The 10,976-nt window shown below is 51.0% G+C and overlaps 1 long non-coding RNA gene across 2 annotated transcripts; it reads left to right on the forward strand.

Moving 5' to 3' along the window:
• The first annotated feature begins 2,321 nt into the window (after nt 1-2,321).
• Nucleotides 2,322-3,989, forward strand: LOC108306348. 2 transcript variants are annotated; one of them, XR_005200787.1, is made up of 2 exons: nt 2,322-3,177; nt 3,574-3,989. It is a non-coding gene; the product is annotated as an uncharacterized LOC108306348 (long non-coding RNA). The 2 variants fall into 2 exon arrangements; XR_001826102.2 differs by having other exon boundaries at nt 2,322-2,877.
• The last annotated feature ends 6,987 nt before the right edge of the window (nt 3,990-10,976 follow it).

Genomic DNA, 10,976 nt, shown 5'->3' on the forward strand with positions numbered 1-10,976 from the left:
AAAAAAAAAAAAAAAAAAAAAAGTAACAGAGCTAAAACTTGAACCTAGGGTTGCCTAAGTCCAAAGCATGATTCTAACCATCACACTATTAGTGTATCTTTGTCAGCCTAACTTCATTGCAGCTGGAGCCAGAACAGCAGCAAGTGTTTTATAAATGTAAATACCCCACATTCAGGGGCCAACCTGTGGAAATGCAGGCGAGTGTGTGCCCAGATGGCAGGAGGTCAGGAGGTAGGGAGGACAATAGGTCGAGGGTGGCCCGAACCTGAAACGGAGCCTTGGCCAGTATCCCGCAACCAAAGCCTGAAGCGCCCCCGGGAGGGGGCCGAGAGCGCTGCAGGCAGGTGGCGGCACATCGCAGGTCACAGTATGTTTCAGGGGTAGAGGGCGGAGAGGGGAGGCCAGGATGTTTGAGAGTCCTTAGGGAGAACTTCCAGGTGTTCCTGCTGCTGAGACAGGCAGGTGGGAAGTGAGAGAAGTGAGCGCTGGTTGCCGATGACGGAGCTGCTGGCGTTGGCTGGATCCTAACTGACTCAGGGTGGCTGGAGCCGGGGAGTGAGGTGAATGGGAATCAGGAGGCTCTCTTGGCCCCGGGGCCTAGTACTTCTCGTTCTTGCTCCCGTCTCCTGGCCTGAGTGGTCTGTGGTGACCAGCCAGGTTCCTTTGCAAGAAACAGCCCAGCAACCTCACAGGGGAAAAAATAGAGTCCTCCTTAGGTGCAGAAACACAGTAACTTACTTAAGGTCTTGCGGGCCCCGCCCTGGGCAGTGCGTAGAGGTGAGACGTGAGAAGAGGAAAGGGCTTGTCCAGAGGATTTCTCAGCCCAGAAGGCCGGGGGTGGCCCTAACCTGGAAGGAAGCCTTGGCCAGGATGCCTCAACCAAAGCCTGAAGCGCCCCCCAGCGGGAGCCGAGAGCGCTGCAGGCAGATGGCGGCGCAGGGCAGGCGAGCGGGCGGAGGGAGCTCCCGCTACGCAGAGAACGCGCTGCGCCCCTTCCCACCTGCGCGAGGGCACCCTGCCCGGGGGAGTCGGAGGCGGGTCGGATTCCCAGCCAGCTCCCTCCTCACAGGAGGCGGCCCATTATCCGGCGTCGTTAAAGAGCAATTAGATGGAAATTAAGCCGAGAACAAGTATTGATTATCTCATTAAGGCCGGGGGAGCCCGCTCAGTCGGGGAGAGTTTACCGCCGCTCACCCCATTATCTGCAAGGTGAAAGCCTGCGGTCATCAAAACCCAGTGATTTATCGATTTTGCCCCCATCCCCAAACCCATTCCACCCCTCCCCCCTAGAGTAAGTGGGTTCTAGAGAGGTGACACCAGGGGTGTGAAGAGCTGGAAGAGCTCAGGTCCCTACTGTCTCTCTTAGCACTGCCTCTTTAGTTCCCTTTATTTCTTCAGTTTCTGGTCCCCAATTTTTTTTGTTTGTTTGTCGCCCAGTCTAGAGTGCAGTGCTTGGCTCACTGGAGTACAGTGGCACGATCTCGGCTCATGGCAACCTCCGCCTCCCAGGTTCAAGTGATTCTCCTGCCTCAGCCTCACTCCTGGGATCACAGGCATGTGCCACCACACCGGGCCAATTTTTATATTTTTAATAGAGACGGGGTTTTGCCGTTGTGGCCGGGCTGGTCTCGAACTCCTGACCTCAGGTGATCCTCCCGCCTCGGCCTCCCAAAGTGCTGGGATTACAGGCGTGAGCCACCACTCCCAGTCCAAATTTCTTCTGTTGCTGGGAAAGGAGGGAAACCAGAGACAGTTCACATCTCTCCGAGACTGGAGAAAGAGGACTTCTGTGGTTTTACATCCAAGGAAGAGAAACCAGAGTTAAGACGTAATGGAAAGAATTTGCCCCTGTTGACACACAGTACAGGGCACCCCTGGACCCCAAACGCCTTACCTCCCAGGAAAGGCTGAGTTCTGGGTCACCATCATCGCCAAAGGAAGAGATTCCTAGTACAACCCCACAGGCTCCCCAAAGCCCAGCAACTTCAGAAGTCAGAAGGGGCTTCCTTGGGGCGCCTGATGATGTGATCTTTGTAGACAAAAATCACAGTGTCGAAGAGGAAAGTTTTCATCCTGGCTTTGCTTCTAACTGGCTACTTCACCACCTGCAAGTCACTTTGCCTCTTCAGGCCAGAGACTCCTCAAAAGAATGGGCGGAAAGAGCCCCAAGGCTCCCGTCCAAGTTCCTAGCTCCCTGCTGGCAGGCACTGGGGATGCGGCTGTGTGCTCTGCTCCACCAGCCCTCTGGTGCTCAGGGTCCCAAGGGGGAGAGGAGCTGAACTGATGTCATGGAAATCAATGTTACAATTATAATAGGAGTTAGAAGAAAGCGTGCAGGTGCTGTGAGGAAGTTTAAGCAGCGAGGTGGCTTGCACAGGAAGCAGATATTCCAATAAACACACACGGTACAAGCCTGTTGCCCACTCATTCATCCAACACACAATTACTGAATGCACATCGGAGCCCCTGGTGAGCAAAACTTTGGTTTCTTCCCCCTGGAGCCCACAGTCCCGTGAGGGAGACAGACATAAATTATATAATCGCCCGATAATTGCCGCACAAATAAAGGCAAAAGCACAGATATTGTGGGTATGCTGGAAAGTATGGCGGGACACAAGGAGCGAGAATAAGAGAACCGAATTGAGGGAGGGAGGGGCCAAAGAAGCCTCTCCGAAAAAGCGATAGTCAGCCGTCCTTTGAGGTTGGAAGTCCTTAAATCCAGGCAGCAGGAAAGCTGGAGGAGTCCCCTAGAGACGGCGAGCCTTTCTCCCCCAAGTGCCAAGACTCTGCCTTGCCTTCCAGCGTACCCAGGTCGGAGAGGCAGCAGACAACACTGACACTTGCAATCCCATTGCTGGACTCACCTGAGGGCCTCAGGTGCACGGGCGAGTGGTAGCGGGAGCAGAAAGGAAGGCGGAGTGGAGGGACAGGCGGCAGGTGGTGCCCCGGGCCCGCGCCGGGTTGGCTCGCGCGGAGCCAGCGCCGCCGCCGCAGTATCTGGGCTCATCTCCCTGCCCCGGAGCCGGGCAACTATTAATCTTGGTTGACGGTTTCTAATGTCCTGGTTGGGAGGTGGGGAGAGCGGCCTAGTCGGCCCTAAAGGTAGAAGTGGTTAATGGGCCTCTTCATCACCGCCAGGAGCCGGTCCCTCGCGGAGCACGACGGCCGCTGCAGCAGGTGAACCGCGGAGCTGGCGGAGGCCCTTAATGAAGCTGCCCGGGCTGGGGCGGACGGAGAGGGAAGCTCGCGGCGCGGAGAGGGCCGGTTCCAGGGGTGAGAGGTAGGTTTGTCCATCTCCCGCCCGACAGCCCAGCTTTAGGTGTGTGGAGGGGGGAAGGCCACCTGGGCGCCCTTTACCTGACAAGGTCTTCTGGAGGCGCCGCGCTGGGGTAGGATGCTAAGTTAGGCCTGCCTAATACGAATCTTTTCAAAGGTGGCGGGAGTTGAGCGGGACTGGAATGGGGAGGGGTGTGTCCGAGAACTCGCGTCGCCCTGCAATGAGAGAGGACCAGACACAAAGTGGGTGCTCCGAAATGTATGCTGACCTGCAAGGCTTGTGCCTTGTGTGTGCAGGGGAGAAATGTTAGGAGCAAGTGAGAATTTCTGGACCTCCGGATCCCAGGGATTAAGAGCGTCCAGCCTTTTTACAACCGCTCCCCATTCAGCTCTGTGACTCAGTTTCCCCTCTGAGGCGGGTTTTTAAGCTTCCCAGCCCTCCAACTCCCAAGCCCATTCCCTCCTCCAGCATAAGCTAGCGAGACCTGTCCCTAACCCCGCCCTCTCAGTCCAGTCACCACCACCACCCTCACCCCCATCCAGGCCCTAACTGCTGGGAGAGAGGAGGTGGTCCCACCCAGCCGCGTTGGCGCCGCTCCATGGCCCTCCCCTGGGACCTGCTGCCTCCCGGAGCCCGGGCTTCTCTGCCGGCTTGGCTGCCTCTCGCTCGCTGTCAGTTTCTCTCCCGCCCCCTCCCGCCTCCAGCTGCATCAGAAATATATTGTATTCTTACCTAATCCTGTTCAATTACAGCATAATAAAACACATAATAAAAACCTAATTCATTTTGCTCCTGCGACCCCCATCTCTCCGTATGTTCTTGCTCGGGATTAAAAATTTGTCTTCATGTTTGTGGCACGCAGTCCCGGGGCCTCCGCATCTTTAATGTATGAGCTGGGGACCCGTGGGCTCTGCGGTCTTTGAGCCAGGACGGCGCCTGCCAGTCACCTGAGGATGCCGGGGAGAAAGAGGGAGAGGTGTGGACCTGCGTGGGGCTCCAGCGGCGCCCACTCCCTTTCTTCTCCTGGATGGGGAGCTTGAAGGCCCCCAGGTTTCCAGTGGCAGGGAGAGATAGCACGTCCTTCCCGTCCAGCAGGCCCAGGGTGGCTTCCAGCAGTCACAGCTTGGGGCAGATCTTTGGAGAGTGAGTTTGCCAAAGAGACTCAGGCAACCTGGTGTAGCTTAGCGGGAGATCCAGAGCAGAGCCATAAGGAGGCACCCCTCTGTCCTCAGCCTCTGTTTCCTCCTCTGCCTCTGACCTTCTGAGATGGCCTGGCCTGGCCAGTGAAGCTCTGACTTCCCCGCTTAGACAGCCATGTCCAGTCCCCATGGGTTCCCTAACACCTTCTGATCACGTTGTGAACAACGTTGAATTACTGAAATAAGGCTTGAACTTCCCACCAATAAGGGAAAAATTCCTGCAAAGGCATAGTACCTGGTGGGTTTACAGAAGGCAGGTCTGAGACCCAAATACAGCTCGATGATATTCCTTTGTTTCATTTTCTTTTCTGTCTGTTTCTCTCCTTTTCTTTCTCTCTCTCTCTTTCCTTTTTCTTTCTTTTAACAGGCTCTCACTCTCTTACCCAGGCTAGAGTGCAATGACATGATCATAGCTCACCTCCATGATCATAACTAACCTTGAACTCCAGCATTCAAGTGATTCTCCTGCCTCAGACTCCTGAGTAATTAGAATTACAGGCACATGCCACCACACCTAGCTAATTTAAAAAAATTTGTAGAGATGGGGTCTTGCTATGTTGCCCACGCTGGTCTTGAACTCCTGGGCTCAAACCATCCTCCCACCTTGGCCTCCCAAAGTGTTGGGATTACAAGTGTGAGCCACCATGCCCAGGCTGTATTCCTTTATTTCTTCTTTCATTTATTTAGGACAGAAGTTCTCAAACTTTCTACATCCAGGGAACCCTTAGTTTTTCAGTAATTTTTTTTTTTTTGAGACAGAGTCTCGCTCTGTCGCCCAGGCTGGAGTGCAGTGGCATGATCTCAGCTCACTGCAACCTCTGCCTCCCAGATTCAAGTGATTCTCCTGCCTCAGCCTCCCAAGTAGCTGGGTCTACAGGCGCGTGCCACCATGTCCAGCTAACTTTTGTATTTTTAGTAGAAACGGGGTTTTACCATGTTAGCCAGGATGGTCTCGATCTCCTGACCTTGCAATCCACCTGCCTCAGCCTCCCACAGTGCTGGGATTACAGGGGTGAGCCACTGCACCCTGTGAAATTACTTTTCAGTAATTTTTTTCACAGCACGTTAAAAGAAATAGCTAACAGCTGGACGTGATGGCTCACACCTGTAATCCCAGCACTTTGGGAGGCTGAGGTGGGTAGATCACTTGGGGCCAGGAGTTCAAGACCAGCCAGGCCAACATGATGAAACCCTTTCTCCACTAAAAATACAAAAATTAGTCAGGTGGACGCCTGTAGTTCCAGCTACTTGGGAAGCTGAGGCAGGAGAATCACTTGAGCCTGGGATGGGGAGGATAGAGTGAGCTGAGATTGTGCCACTGCACTCCAGCCTGGGCAACAGAGCAAGACTGGGTTAAAAAAAGAAAGAAGAAGAAAGAAGAAGAAGAGAAGAAGAAGAAAGAAGAAGAAAAGAAGAAGAAGCAAGAAGAAAGAAGAAGGAAGAAAGAAGAAAGAAGAAGAGAAATAGCTAACCATTTTCTTTAGGTTCTTAGGTCCAAACAAGTATTTACATCCTAATGTAACAACTTTGAAGCTGTCTGAAAAACTAATACACATAAATTGGAAGGAAAAAAAATATTTTTATTTCATTCTTACCCCAATTACTTACTAATGGGATGCATGTGCCTGTTGGGTTCTGTGTAACTTCTCAGAACTTGGAATCACCTTGGACACTGTCACTTTGATTTCCTGTTCCACATTGACGTTTGTGAATTTTTTTTCTTTTTTTTTTTATGGAATCTCGCTCTGTCCCCCAGGCTGGAGTGCACTGACGATCTCGGCTCACTAAAACCTCCGCCTCCCAGGTTCAAGCAATTCTCCTGTCTCAGCCTCCTGAGTAGCTGGAATCACAGGTGTGTACCACCACGCCCAGCAATTTTTGTATTTTTAGTAGAGCTAGGGTTTTGCCATGTTGGCCAGGCTGGCCTCAAACTCCTGACCTCAGGGCATCTGCCTGCCTCGGTCTCCCAAAGTGCTGAGATTACAGGCATGAGCCACTGCGTTCAAGCTGTGTAGTTCTTTTCATCACAGCAACCGTCAAAAGCCCAGTGATGCAAAGACATCATTAAACGTAATGGAGCACAATTGAATGTTAAAACTCTACACTACTCCATGGCAGTGTTCAATAGATGTCGTGAGTTGCTGCAATTCCCTCAAAAAATTAAAATGTCTTTCGGGCCAGGCACTATGGCTCACACCTGTAATCCTAGCACTTTGGGAGGTCAATACAGGCAGATCACTTGAGGTCAGGAGTTTGAGACCAGCCTGGCCAACATGGCGAAACCCTGGCTCTACCAAAAATATAAAAATTAGCTAGGTGCAGCAGTGTATGCCTATAATCCCAGCTAATCAGGAGGCTGAGGCAGGAGAATCGCTTGAACCCAGAAGGAGGAGGTTGCAGTGAGCGAGGTTGTCTCACCGCACTCCAGCCTGGGCAACAGAGCAAGACTCGTCTCCAAAAAAACATAAAAAGATAAAATGTCTTTTGGTAGCACTGTGAGTTCATTGTGGCACCCTGGGCTACCTCAGCACGCAGTTTGGAAACTGAAGATTTGAGGAGTCTGCCTGCTCTCTTCATGCAATGTGCCTCCTTGATGGTTCTTGGAAAATTTGAGATAATTACACTGAGGCCAGCTGATTTAGCCAAAGGAAAAGCACTTGAATCTTCTCCACAATTTGGGGATCAGATATATGCAAAGGAAACTGACTGCCTAGGGGTTCAGAAATGAGACGCTGAAAAAAGATCATTATCAGTGATGAGCAAATCTAGCAGGATGAACCAGACTCAGAAGACCTGAGCATTTAGAAAGCAATGCTGCCAGGTAGAACTGCAGGGTGAGGTTTTACCTGACACCCATCACTGACTAGCATCACCATCCCACCCCACTGTGCCTTGGAAAGAAGGCCAAGCAACACAGCTGTGAGCCCACTCTCTAGGAATGGGACAACAGTATGGTGAAGATGTCTCCCTTCCAGCCTGCCTTAAGTGATGGCAGCGTGGTGCCAGCCCCAAGAAGCTGTAGATGTGAAAGTCAGGTCAGCCCCACAGGGAACTGCCGAAGGAAACAGGCATTGGCTTGTGCAGGGAAACAGAAAAACAACAGACTTGAAGAGAGTGGCTCTGATTACATATGAGACACTCTCTCCCACACCCCATTCTCTGCATTGGAAACTCCTGGAGAGACAAGAGAAAAGGGAGGGAGGAGCTGAGCTCTTCCTTCATCTTGATGACTATAATAACTAGGGGGCAAGCTTCACTTCCTAAGGGGACTTTTCAAGCTATGCTACCCCCAAGATTCTGATATGCCTCCCTGGAAAGACATGCTTCTTCCCCATCCTCCAGGCTGAAAATCACTAAAGCTGTGAGCCATCATTTGTTGTGAAGATGTCACATTTTTACATTTGTTGAGGTATAAAACAGACTGAGAACCACTGTGTCTGTGGCCTTACCTAGATCAATATGTGGGATTTAGGGCACTTTTGGATTCCTCATTCATTTATTCAGCAAGCAAGTACTGAGTACCTACTATGGATCAGGCACTATTGTAGATGCTGTGGGCATTTAAAAGTAAAGATATGAATTGGTGTTTAATGGGTATAGAGTTTCAGATTTGCAATAGAAAGTTCTGGAGTCCGTTTCACAACAATGTGCGCATATATATATATATATATATATTTTTTTTTTTTTTTTTTTGAGACAGGGTCTCCCTATATTGCCCAGGCTGGTTTCAAAGTCCTGGGCTCACGGGATCCTTCTGCCTTGGCCTCCCAAAGTGCTAGGATCACAGGCGTGAGCCACTACACCCAGCCAACAACGTGAATATTGTTAACATTATTTTGCACTTAAAAATGGGTAAGATGGTACATTTTGTGTTATGTGTTTTTTACTACAATTTTTAAAAGGAAAGATATGGTGACTGCCCTCAGTGGGGCTTTCATTTAAACTGGAAAGAAACATCTGTATAAAGCCAGTAATACAGGTTGTAATAAATACCAATCAGGGTGATTCCCAGTTCACAGCAATTGCTCTTCTTTGGTTACAGCCCCAAAGTCAGAGGGCTGAATGTCCAATGTCCTTGCAACTTGACCCTGACCCCTGGCCACCTCCTAGAGGTACACAACTGATCTAAGCTGTTCCAGTTTTTGAAACTTGGAGAAAGCAGAGACTGGAGCTGCTGCCCCAGCGGCAGTGCCCATCAACTCCAGCTGTGGACACTCCCAGCGCTGCCAGCTTCCTGTCCTTCCCAGCCCTTGTTGTTCAACTCCATCTCTGGGTCTGAAAACTATAGCAGAATCCTTCCAATATCTTTCCCTAGTTACTGAAGCTAGCCACAATTATTTTCCGCTCGTTTCAATAAAATAATCTCAGTTAAAACCCAGACCAAAGTGTTCCTTTTGGGAACCAAAAATTGTCAATCGATGAGGAGTTGTTGGTGATAGAGGAGGGGAGGTCAGAAGGAAAATAACATAGCTGGGTAATTTATACGTTAACATAGCAAACTCTTGCCCCATAAGCAAGCACTTCAGCCTGAAGGAGCTTCTCGTTTCTTTATTAAAGGCATGGCGTTATTTTCCTATTGGATGTGTGCGATGTGGAGTTGGGTGTGTAGCCCAAGGTTCCTCCCGCCTTCTCAGCTCGTTATTCAGTTGCAAAACTTTGCTGGTCTGAGAAAACAGAAGGAGGAAGGTATGGGAGGCTGTAGCTTGGAGCTGGGGCTGCCTTTGTCTCTCTAGCAGCCTGAGTTGGGACTGGAGCCTAGGAGAGCCCCAATGAGGGAAAAGATGTGTATAAAGGAAGAGAGAAGGGACATCTTAGGAAGCTCCCCTTTTGGGATGATACAGCTGGATCAAGATTCCTCCACAATTCCTAGCAAACGGTTGTCCTTCATGCCTTTCCGGGACGCGCAGTGTCCCTGCAGGTGGGAGGGTAGCTTCTGTGTTCACCCAACCCTTCATTTCTACCCAGCGTCGGCCACAGAGCCGCAATTAAAGAGTTCAGCAAACGTTTCCTGGACTGCTAGGCGCAAGGGTGGAGAGAGGGAGAAGAGGAGGACGGCGCCGGAGAAAGGGCCAACAGCTTCAGAGGCAGCTGAAAAAATCCGGTCTTGGGATCCAAGAGGAGAGGCCTCACGTGATTCCTCGAAAACCTCGCGGATTTCTGGGCAGGAAGTCAAAGGGCTGGCGCTGGGGAACTCGTGGGTTTCGAAATTGGAAAGGAGCGAGGGGGACTTGGAGGATTTAGCGGCCCAGGATCGAGGTCAGCGGGAAAGCGGATCTGAGACGTGGCTTCTAGGCTCACCCGGAAGGTGAGCGGGACTCGGGGCCTGAGGAATTAAAGCCGTTGCTCCGAAAACAGGAAGGAGGCGGAGTCGAGTTTAGCTTTGACTGACAGGGAACCACAGCAGGGGCGGGACTCTGCTTCTGACTGGCTATGTTCCCAGAGGGGCGTGGCTTATTTTTGACCGCGGGGTTTCGGGGCCAGGGCTTGAAATTGACAAACTTCGCTGGGAAGAAGTGGGGCTTGGCTCTAATCTGTAGGGCACCGACCCAGCCGGACTAGGCTAGAGTCTGGCATAGCCCCACAGTGCCAGAGCTGAAGCTGGCCTTGACCACCTGTCCTTAGGAAGCCGACCTCATTAGTTCTGGTGATCCTGGAAACCGAGTAGGATATGCCCACTTGAACCCCTCCCTATGGCCAGCCTAAACTTAGAACATGGGCAGGGAGAGAGGGAAGGTTGTGGTTTTTCCGGTCTTCCGTAATAGGCAGGATGAGGGCTCTGGAGCAAGTGAGGCCAGGCAAGGGGAAGAAGTTGGGAGGGAAAGCCAAGGACACCAGTGCAAGCTTCCAGAGAAGGTTCCTGGAGTCTAAGCTCTGGGAGGAAGACAGGAGGCCCACCCAAGAATGGGGCAGAGCACTTTCCAGTGAAAAACATGCTGCCCCTAGGCCCAAATGTTGACTTCTGAGGAAATTTCCAAGTATACGGAGGCAGTTTGGAAGGTATAACTGGCTAAGGTTTGTCCTTAGAGAGCCTGTGATGTGCCCTATAGCTAACTCTTTTGATGTGTTTGAGAAACTGGTGTGGAATTAGGAAGGAAAGATAACAGAGAAGCCCACTAGTGCCCTGGCCAATCTTTTCTCTGACATGATTTATTGTTATCTGTGGAGTAAAGATAACTGTTATAAATGTTCTTAAGGGTCTTGTTTTGCAGAGATTTCTGTACCTCACTCCCCAGACAGGGTTATCTCACATAGATTTTTCCAGTAAAGTATTAGGTTGTTGCAAAAGTGATTGTGGTTTTTGGCACTACAAGGACTCATTTCATGGGAATTGCCAAAGGCCAAAACAAAACTGTAACTGCAGAAAGAGCTTCAAGAGTTGACCAAGGACTCCAGTGGGCTTGGTGATTGACAGAACAGGATGAAATTAAAACTGGTTATCTAGGCCAGGCATGGTGGCTCATCCCTGGAATGCCAGAACTTTGGGAGGCCAAGGTGAGTGG

Source organism: Cebus imitator, unplaced genomic scaffold (genome assembly GCF_001604975.1).
Source record: "Cebus imitator isolate Cc_AM_T3 unplaced genomic scaffold, Cebus_imitator-1.0 Scaffold71, whole genome shotgun sequence".
NCBI classification, from domain to species: Eukaryota; Metazoa; Chordata; class Mammalia; order Primates; family Cebidae; genus Cebus; species Cebus imitator.